Raw genomic sequence first — 10,145 nt, 5'->3', positions numbered from 1 at the left:
ACCCTTTTTTCTCTACACCAAGAAAATTTATTAGTGATTACAGACTTTGTTAATCCATCTACAACATTCTTCAAAGTGTCCACCTTTACCAGCAATACCTTTTTGTCCTCAACCATATCCCTCACAAAGTGATATTGAACATCAATATGCTTTGTCTTTGAATGATAAGCGGGAACAATGTAAACCTTGAAACAGGAACTGTAAAATCAAAACGTGAAATCTAGCCAAAAACCCCCCCAAAAAACATAAAAGATAATGCAAAAACGAAAAGTGTGTATTCTGGAACAAGGTTTTTTTTTTTTTAGGTTTAATTTTTAACATTTTTAAAAAATGCCAGTAAAACCAAACTTTTTGTGCAAAATAAATGGAAAAAACACACTAATGTTGTTGGTAGAATAACATTTTTCTTTTCTGGGTAGAATGCCAACATTTTTTAGTAATGGTGTTAAAGATAAAATAATGGGATCCGAAACACATTAAAATTCCAACAATTTTCATCCATATCGTTAAACATATTATAACATGACACTGAAGATCGCTAAAATTTTAATTGTTTTCAACCATAACATTAAAGATAAAAAATAAATTGGACAATTTTTCAACCATATAATTAAAAAAATTTAAGTTTTCAACATATTTCAACCATGACATTATGAACAAATTATATGGCTAAATTAATCAAAGTATCAGTACTTGTACATTGAATGAAACATAATTTATTTGTCCAAGTTATTGTTGCATTGTGGATATTCTAAAAAAATAAATTCATCATAATTAAATCATATAATAACATGACACTAAAGATCACTAAAATTATAATTGTTTTCAACCATAACATTAAAGATAAAAAGAAATTGGACAATTTTTCAACCATAGAATTAAAAAACTTTAAGTTTTCAACATATTTCAACGATGACATTATGAACAAATTATATGGCTAAATTAATCAAAATATCAATACTTGTAGATTGAATGAAACATAAATTATTTGTCCAAGTTATTGTTGCATTGTGGATATTCTATAAAAATAAATTCATCATAATTAAATCATATAATCCAACAAACATAAAAATGACTCACAACTTCGTGTAACATCATATGGAAGTTGAAAATTTTATCTCAAGATACCATGCAAACCCCAGTTATATAAATTGTCTTAGAAAATTATTCAAAATCACTCATATGTTCTTATACACCATTAGAATTCACATCAAATGAATGACTAGATGCAGATGAAATGTTCCATATTCTTCTATTTTATCAACTAGTGCCCCATCTGAGTCAACATGCATTCCCACCATTTCAGGTTTCAAAAGTCTTCTAGATCTACGACTGGTTTCAATAGACTCCCATCTCAACATTGTTTCTTCTGGTAAAAACCTCTTCAAAATCTCTATCGTCCTGAAGTGAAGAGTTCCTCTCTTTGTTAAATTGTAGTCATAAACAAGTATTTCAACATCCTCCAATTTTAACAGGTCTATGCTGCGACGATTTATATTTGTACCCTTTCTTTCTCTTTCTGCTAATTTTTTATCAACTACCATCTCTGGCTTGTACACACCATTGAATGGGTGTGTATTTGTGGCATACCAATGTACTTCAACACCTGCAACATCTCCATTTTATGTAATGACCTTTATAACCTTGGAAACCCAAAATGGATAGCCATGTGCATCTCCATATGCTAACATTGCGATCATGCAACCCTCCTTAATATACTGTACTGAAACCCTGCAAAGGTTTTCCATGGCTTAATGTTGTGGATGAGATCTTCTAGAACCAATATACATTTTTCTTTCCTCTACCTTTGAAGAATTAATAATACCTTGAGATTATTGTTGTTCAAAAATGTTTCTTTCTTCATGTTCATTTGACACATTTTTTGGCCAAATAAATGGATTCTTCAAAAGTATATCTTAATTTGTTGATCTTGAAATGATATCACTCTAATTATTGAGAAAAGACTCCCACCAAACTGAATGAGCAACATCAAAGTACTCATATGTATATCTAATACATTTTTTAATTTCTTCCAGGAAATCAAAATAATTTATATCTCTCTTTTGCCTTTGTGCATTATGAACTTCAGCAACTGATCGTAATAACAATATATTTGACACAAATATTGGATGATCTATAATGAACTTCAAAAATACCAAACCTAATGACGACACACATTCTGTAGTAGTTGAATACTTCTTGCCCCATATTAGTGTTTTCCCATCAATTATTTTGATACGAAATTGATGTTGGAAGCTGATATCATTAATTTGTTCAATGCATTTCTCCTCACCATGTGATCCCAGAATAAACATTCGCATGTCAAAAATTTCTTCCAGCACATGAAAAATAGGCTATGGCATGTATGATTTCTTAAGACATTCAATTAATGATGGCAAACTCCTGACATCCTTCCTCCTCAATGTGACTGAAAAACAACTGAACATCTTATCAATATGATCATGAGTGTTCCGAACAAGAAGGAAACCAACCTTTACCTTCTGAAGAATTCTCAATTCAACAAGCATCTTTAGATATCCAGAAACAATATTATTTTGTTTCCATGACAAGCATTGTTCAATTGCAGATACAAAACTTTAGGAAGATTACTAGACGAATGAGAAAGCACATCATGAATTATGGTTATTTTCATATTTGCATCATTATGAATGTTTGGAGCTATGAAGTAAACCACTGGGAACATTTTCCCATTGAAGACCATATGGATGACCAAGTGAAACTGAATAAATGTTTCCTCTTGTAAATTTTTGAGTGTCCAAACAAAATGTGGTAGAAGTGTTTTCTTCTGGTCCACACCATAAATTATCAAACCCAAATATTTATTTGGATTATCATAACACTTCTTTTGATGCTTGTACAACTTTTCCTTTCGCTTGTTTTTTGTTCGTGGTGCTTTTGAAGTGCTTTGACAATGGAATCTACACATAACATAAAAGAAAGCTATTAATAAATACATTTGCATAGTTGATGACTATACAATTTTAAAAAATAATGTTATGAATGCTTACGTCTTTTTGAGCCTTGACATTTATCCTTTTTTTATTTAAGAGAATCACATGTACTGCAAACCCCCATCCTTGTCTTCTTAGGAATACAAACATTGTTGAATTATTTCTTCCATATCTTCACAAAATATTGATAAATACATAAAGTGGACCATGCTGCGGCAGGGAAGGGAAGAAGATGTGTCAGAGTTCACAAACGTTTTCCATACCCTTCACATGAAGCTGGGTATCAAGGATTTTGAGCATCATTTGGTACTCAAGTATTGCGGTTATCTACACAAGTACATACAAGATGAGATGGAGTTACTAGATAACTCCTCGCTTGTTGCCGCTTATCAATACACTATTAAGATCAAGCATAAATTAAAACAGAAGAAGCGAGACTTTAGATCTATGAATTTGAAGCAAGGGAAAGATGCCCCCAAACTACAAAACAAAGGACAAAGCCAAGGCGGGGTGACCTAGGACAACCCACTAAAGTTGTAAGTGAATAACAACACCACAAAGACAAATAAGGACACAAGGAAATGGTGTCAATTCCATAAGAGCTCCACTCACAACATAAGTGACTGTCAAGTCAAGCAGTCATTGGTGGCTAAGATAAACGCTTTTGAATCAGATGCATGTTCTGACTCTGAGTCAGAAAATGATAAGGGGAATGACAAAGGGAATCAAATTATCGATGCGGAGCCTAGTTCCATCGTTGACACCACCAAGATTTAGAAGGATGAGACCGAAGATACAGAGGAGGGGGAGTGACTCTTCCACTCATAGATGTGGGTGAAGGGTTCTCTGCTGCAGTTCATTATCCATAGCAGGAGCCAAAATAACCTCATTTCAGTAGAGGTTATGAAGTGGTTGGGCCTACCAACCACACCACACCAACAACCATACACCATCGGGTGGCTTCACCAAGGTAAAGATATTTGCATCAGCCAACAGTGCCACCTTCCCTACAACATTAAGCCCTTCGCAAATGAGGTACTATGTGATGTTTCTCCTCTTGAAGTTTGTGATGTATTATTAGGCCAACCATACCTGTGGAAGTGGCATGTTGTGTATGAGTCCAGGCCAATTACTGTTATTATTACCTTGGGAAATAAGTTTTACAAGATATCGGAGGTAGCACCACCTATCACCATTTCTTTTATCATTGCGAAGAAATGTAGTGAGATAATTTCCTAGACCAAGAAATTTGTTTTCCTTATGACTCACCATCAAGGAAAGAAGAAGATTGTAACCATGGCCTTTAGACAAGGCTCCTCTGCATGGAAGCAGAAGATGAACAAGGTTGTAGAGGAGTATAGGGACATCTTCACTTCACCCACAAGGGTACCTCTACACTATCAGGTCAAGCACATCATCGATCTGACCCAGAGCACGTTTCTACCCAATGGACCTATCTATCAACACTCTGTTATGGAGAACAATGAAATCAAGAGGCATATTTAGGATTTGGTGCATAAAGGGAACATCAAGCCCAGTTCATCATCCTATGGCAGCCCGATCGTGTTTTTACAGAAGAAGGACGAGATCTGGAGGCTCTGTATTAACTATCAAGCTTTGAACAAGATCACTGTTAGGAATAGGTATCTAATCCCACAAATTTTTGAGCTTGTGGACCACCTCAAAGTGACCAAATATGTTAACAAGATTGACTTGAAGTCTGGTTATCGCCAGGTACCGATCGGACCCTCCAATGTATGGAAGACTAGCTTCAAACCCAAGGAGGGCCTTTTTGAATGGTTGGTCATGCCTTTCAAGTTGACGAATGCCCCCATAACCTTCATGGGGTTGATGGAGGACATCTTGTGGCCCTTAACCAACTCATTTGTGGTGGTGTATCTGGATTACATTATGATCTTCAACCAAAGTTGGGAAGAGCACCTCCACCATATTCGAAAGTCCTCCAAACCTTGTGGCAACACAAGATGTGTGCAAATTTGGAGAAATGAACTTTTGGAATGAACTAGGTTCAATATATAGGGTACATCATTGATGAGGGGGGTGTGCATGTGGACCTAGCCAAGATAGAATTCATTCAGGATTGGCTAGCCCCAACCACTCTAATAGAGCTCTGCAACTTTCTGGGTCTTGCCAACTTCTACCATAGGTTTGTGTTGGGGTTCTCTCATATCACTTGGCCTTTGAGTCAAGTCACTAAGGGATGAGTGAAAGAAAATTTATTTTGGTCTGAATCCCAACAAAAGAAATTTTCCAAGTTGAAGCATCACCTCTTCTCTGCACCAGTGGTCACATTAACAAACCTCTAGCAACCATTTGAGATCGAGACAGATGCCTTCGAGTTGTAGTCTTTAACCTTGTACAGAAATTAACTGCAAATGAATTCTTAAAACATAAAATAAACAATGGAAATAACATAAAACATAAGATAAATATACACATATATTTTCCCTTGGATCCCAAAACCGGGACTACCAAGTTGGTTTTTCATTATGTTCCTTTCAATGTTACAATACATATATATACATGTTGAAGTATTCATAAACCCAATTCATTAATCCATAACCGTAGTTCCCTTGATCGGATCTACAAAATACCATGGGTAGAAAACCATTATGCCCAAAACCATGTGCAAAACCCATGCACAAAACCATAGGTAGGTCTTCCCACCCATTATAAGGTATATATATATATATATATAGTCACGAGGCCAATGTCCCCCTACAAACCCCCCGATAGGAAGTTCTGATTCTCCCCCTGTGACCTCCCTACTACGTCTGACACAACAAATAGTGGGGTTTATCGCACCCCCGTGTGTGCGACTAGTTGTGGAAATAATATAACACACACCCAACATCCTCCCACTTGCTGTTTTCTTTTCCACATAGAGGACCACAAGAGAGCTTAGTCATTGGTCCAACCCTACAATGCCCATTTTTTCTCTACACTAAGAAAAATTCTTAGTGCTCCCAGACTTCCTGAATCCATCTACAACATTCTTCAAAGTGTCCAACTTTACCAGCAACACCTTTTTGTCCTTAACCATATCTTTCACAAAGTGATATTGAACATCAATGTGATTTGCCTTTGAATGATAAGTAGGAACAATGAAAACCTTGAAATAGGACTATAAACTCAAAACGCAAAATCTAGATGAAAAACCCCCAAAAAACATGAAAAATATCCCAAAAACGAAAAGTGTGTATTCTGGAACCATTCTTTATTTTTTGTTAGGTTTAATTTCAATTCTAAAAATGGCAGTAAAACCAGATTTTTTATGCAAAATAAATGAAAAAAACACAATAATGTTGTTGGTAGAATAACATTTTTCTTTTTTGGGTAGAATTTCAATGTTTTTTAGTAATGGTGTTAAAGATAAAATAATTGGATCTGAAACACATTAAAATTCCAACAATTTTCATCCATGTCGTTAAACATATAATAACATGACACTAAATATCGCTAAAATTATAATTGTTTTCAACCATAACATTAAAGGTAAAAAAACTGGACAATTTTTTAACCATAGAATTAAAAAAAATTAATTTTTCAACATATTTCAACCATGACATTATGAACAAATTATATGGCTAAATTAATCAAAATATCAATACTTGTAGATTGAATGAAAAAAATTATTTGTCCAAGTTATTGTTGCATTGTGGATATTCTAAAAATCATAATTAAAACATATAATCCAACAAACATAAAAATGACTCATAACTTCATGTAACATCATATGGAAGTTGAAAATTTTATTTCAAGATACCATGCAAACACCAGTTATATAAATTGCCTTAGACAACTATTCAAAATCACTCATATGTTCTTGCACACCATCAGAATTCACATCTTCACATGAATGACTAGATGCAGATGAAATGTTCCATATTCTTCTCTTTTATCAACTAGTTCCCCATCTGAGTCAACATGCATGCCCACCATTTCAGGTTTCAAAAGTCTTCTAGATCTATGACTGGGTTTAGCAGACTGTCATCTAAACATTGTTTCTTATGGTAGAAACCTTTTTGAAACCTCTATCGTCTTGAAGTGAAGAGTTCCTCTCTTTGTTAAATTGAATTCATAGACAAGTATGTCAACATCCTCCAATTTTAAGAGATCTATGTGGCAACGATTTATATTTTCACCCTTTATTTTTCTCTTTCCACCAATTTTTTATCAACTACTATCTCTGGCTTGTACACACCATTGAATGGGTGTGTATTCGTGGGATACCAATGTACTTCGACACCAGCAACATCTTAATTTTATGTAATGACATTTATAACCTTGGAAACCCAGAATGGATAGCCATGTGAATCTCCATATGCTAACATTGTGATCATGCAACCCTCCTTAATATCCTATGCTGGAACCCTGTAAAGGTTTTCCATGGCTTCATGTTGTGCACAAGATCTTCTTCAACCCATATACATTTTTCTTTCCTCTCCTATGAAGAATTAATAATACCTTGAGATTATTGTTGTTCAACAATGTTTCTTTCTTCATGTTCATTTGACAAATTTTGTGGCCAAATAATTGGAGTCTTCAAAAGTATATATTCATTTGTTGATCTTGAAATGATATCACTCTGATTATTGAAAAAAGACTCCCACCAAACTGAATGAGCAACATCAATTTAATAAGATGTATATCTAATACATTTTCTAATTTCTTCCAGGAAATCAGAATAATTTATATCTCTCTTTTGCCTTTGTGCATTATCAACTTCAGCAACTGATTGTACTAACAATATATTTAACACAAATTTTGGATGATCTAGAATGAACTTCAAAAATTCCAAACCTGATGACGACACACATTCTGCAGTAGTTGAATACTTCTTGCCCCATATTACTATTTTCCCATCAATTATTTTGATACGAAATTGATCTTGGAAGCTAATATCATTAATTTGTTCAATGAATTTCTCCTCACACTGCGATCTCAGAATAAACCTTCGCATGTCAAAATTTTCTTGCAACACATGAAAAATAGGCTCTGGAATGTTCGATTTCTTAAGACATTCAATTAATGATGGAAAACTCCCAACATCCTTCCTCCTCAATGTGACCTAAAAAAAAACTGAACATCTGATCAATATGGTCATGAGTGTTTCGAACGAGAAGGAAACCAACCTTTACCTTCTGAAGAATTCTCAATTCAACAAGCATCTTTAGATATCCAAAAACAATTTGATTTTGTTGTCATGACAAGAATTGTTCAATTGTACATAGAAAACTTCAGGAAGATTAGTATACTAATGAGAAAGCACATCATGAATTATGGTTATTTTTATATTTGCGTCATTATGAATGTTTGGAGCTATGAAGTAAACCACTGGCAACATTTTCCCAATGAAGACCATACGAATGACCAAGTGAAACTGAATAAAATTTTCCTCTTGTAAATTTTTGAGTGTCCAAACAAAATGTGGTAGAAGTGTTTTCTTCTAGTCAACACCATCAATTATCAAACCCAAATATTTATTTGGATTATCATAACACTTCTTTCGATGCTTGTACAACTTTTTCCTTTCACTTGTTTTTTGTTCGTGATGCTCTTGAAGTGCTTTGTTAATGGAATCTACACATAACATAAAAGAAAGCTATTAATAAATACATTTTCATATTTGATAACTATACAATTTAAAAAAAAATGTTATGAATGCTTACCTCTTTTTGAGCCTTGACATTTATCCCTTTTTTATTTGAGAAAATCACATGTACTGCAAACCCCCATCCTTATCTTCTTAGGAATATGGACATTGTTGAATTCTTTCTTCCATATCTTCACAAAATATTGATATGTAATAAGACGACCATTTCCTTCAAAACCTTCTGCATATTATTTGTATAAGTTATGAATTTCTCGTATGGAAAAAATATTTGGAATATGTATTATGTCTCTATTTGGAATGCACTCTCCATGCTTTGAGAATAACTCTTTCATCCATGAAATTGCAGTATTTCTAATGACCCAAACTCTCGTTTATGAAGTACTTCTGAATAAAATGTGTGATGTTTTCCAAATTTTCCTGGATTTTTGAAAGACGAAAATTTCCAATTGAATGAAATATTTTGAAGGGCTTTGTAAAAATAAATAAAAATCCAATATGATAATCATAACCTGACAATTTAGATTGCATGCACCCCACTAAATATGAATTTTGCACGCTTTTATTCATTGACAAATATCTCTTCCTTTTCTCCAATGCAAACTTGAAATCCATATGTTTCAAGCAATCCTTTTGACAACATTCACTTGAAATGAGATCAATGATAGAACTTATTCTCGTGTAATATTCTTCTCTATCCCTTGTATAACTTGAACATCTTGGATTGATACGAAAAGGTCTACTCCTACTGATAGATACAATATTTGTTGGAAACATCTCCATCATTTCATCATCATTTGTATAAGCATTTTCATCATCATTAGGAGGAATGTTATCCTCACTATGATCATTTTGAACATAGTTAGGAAACTCATCACTATCATTGTTTGAAAAATATTCATTACCATCCTCAGTTGTGGAAATTTTTCACTACCATCATCTGTGCTTTTGAAATACTAGCTTGGAGGATATTATTCATCCTGTTAATCTTGCCCTTTGTTAGTGTTACCCTCATAGTCCTTAGAATTAGGACTAGGTGGAAAATTTGACTCTCTATTTACTGGATATTCTTCATCCTGTTCTTTAGTGCTACTGTCATAGACCTTATGATTAGGACTACATGGAAAATGTGACTCTTTATTAACTGGAGATTCTTCATCCTGACCTTTGTCACTGTTGCTCTCATAGTCCTTACGATTAGGAATAAGTGGGAAATGTGTCTCTCTATTTACTAAAAATTCTTCATCCTGACCTTCATTAGTGTCTCATAGTCCTTAATATTAGGACTAAGTGGAAAATATGAATCTCTATTTAGTGGAAATTATTCATCCTGCCCTTTATCACTACTACTATCATAGTCCTTATGATTAGGAGTAAGTGGAAAATGTGACTCTCGATTTATTGGAAATTCTTCATCTTGGCTTTCATCACTGTTGCTCTTGGATTAGGACTAAGTGGAAAATGTGACTCTATATTTATTTGAAATTCTTATCCTTCCCTTCGTCAATGCTACTTTGATAGTCCTTAGGATTAGGTCT

This window comes from Pinus tabuliformis, chromosome 5_2 (assembly GCF_031772625.1).
Source record: "Pinus tabuliformis cultivar Carrire ecotype Pingquan chromosome 5_2, CPIR1, whole genome shotgun sequence".
Taxonomy (NCBI): Eukaryota; Viridiplantae; Streptophyta; class Pinopsida; order Pinales; family Pinaceae; genus Pinus; species Pinus tabuliformis.
Note: the sequence above shows the minus strand (reverse complement) of the source record.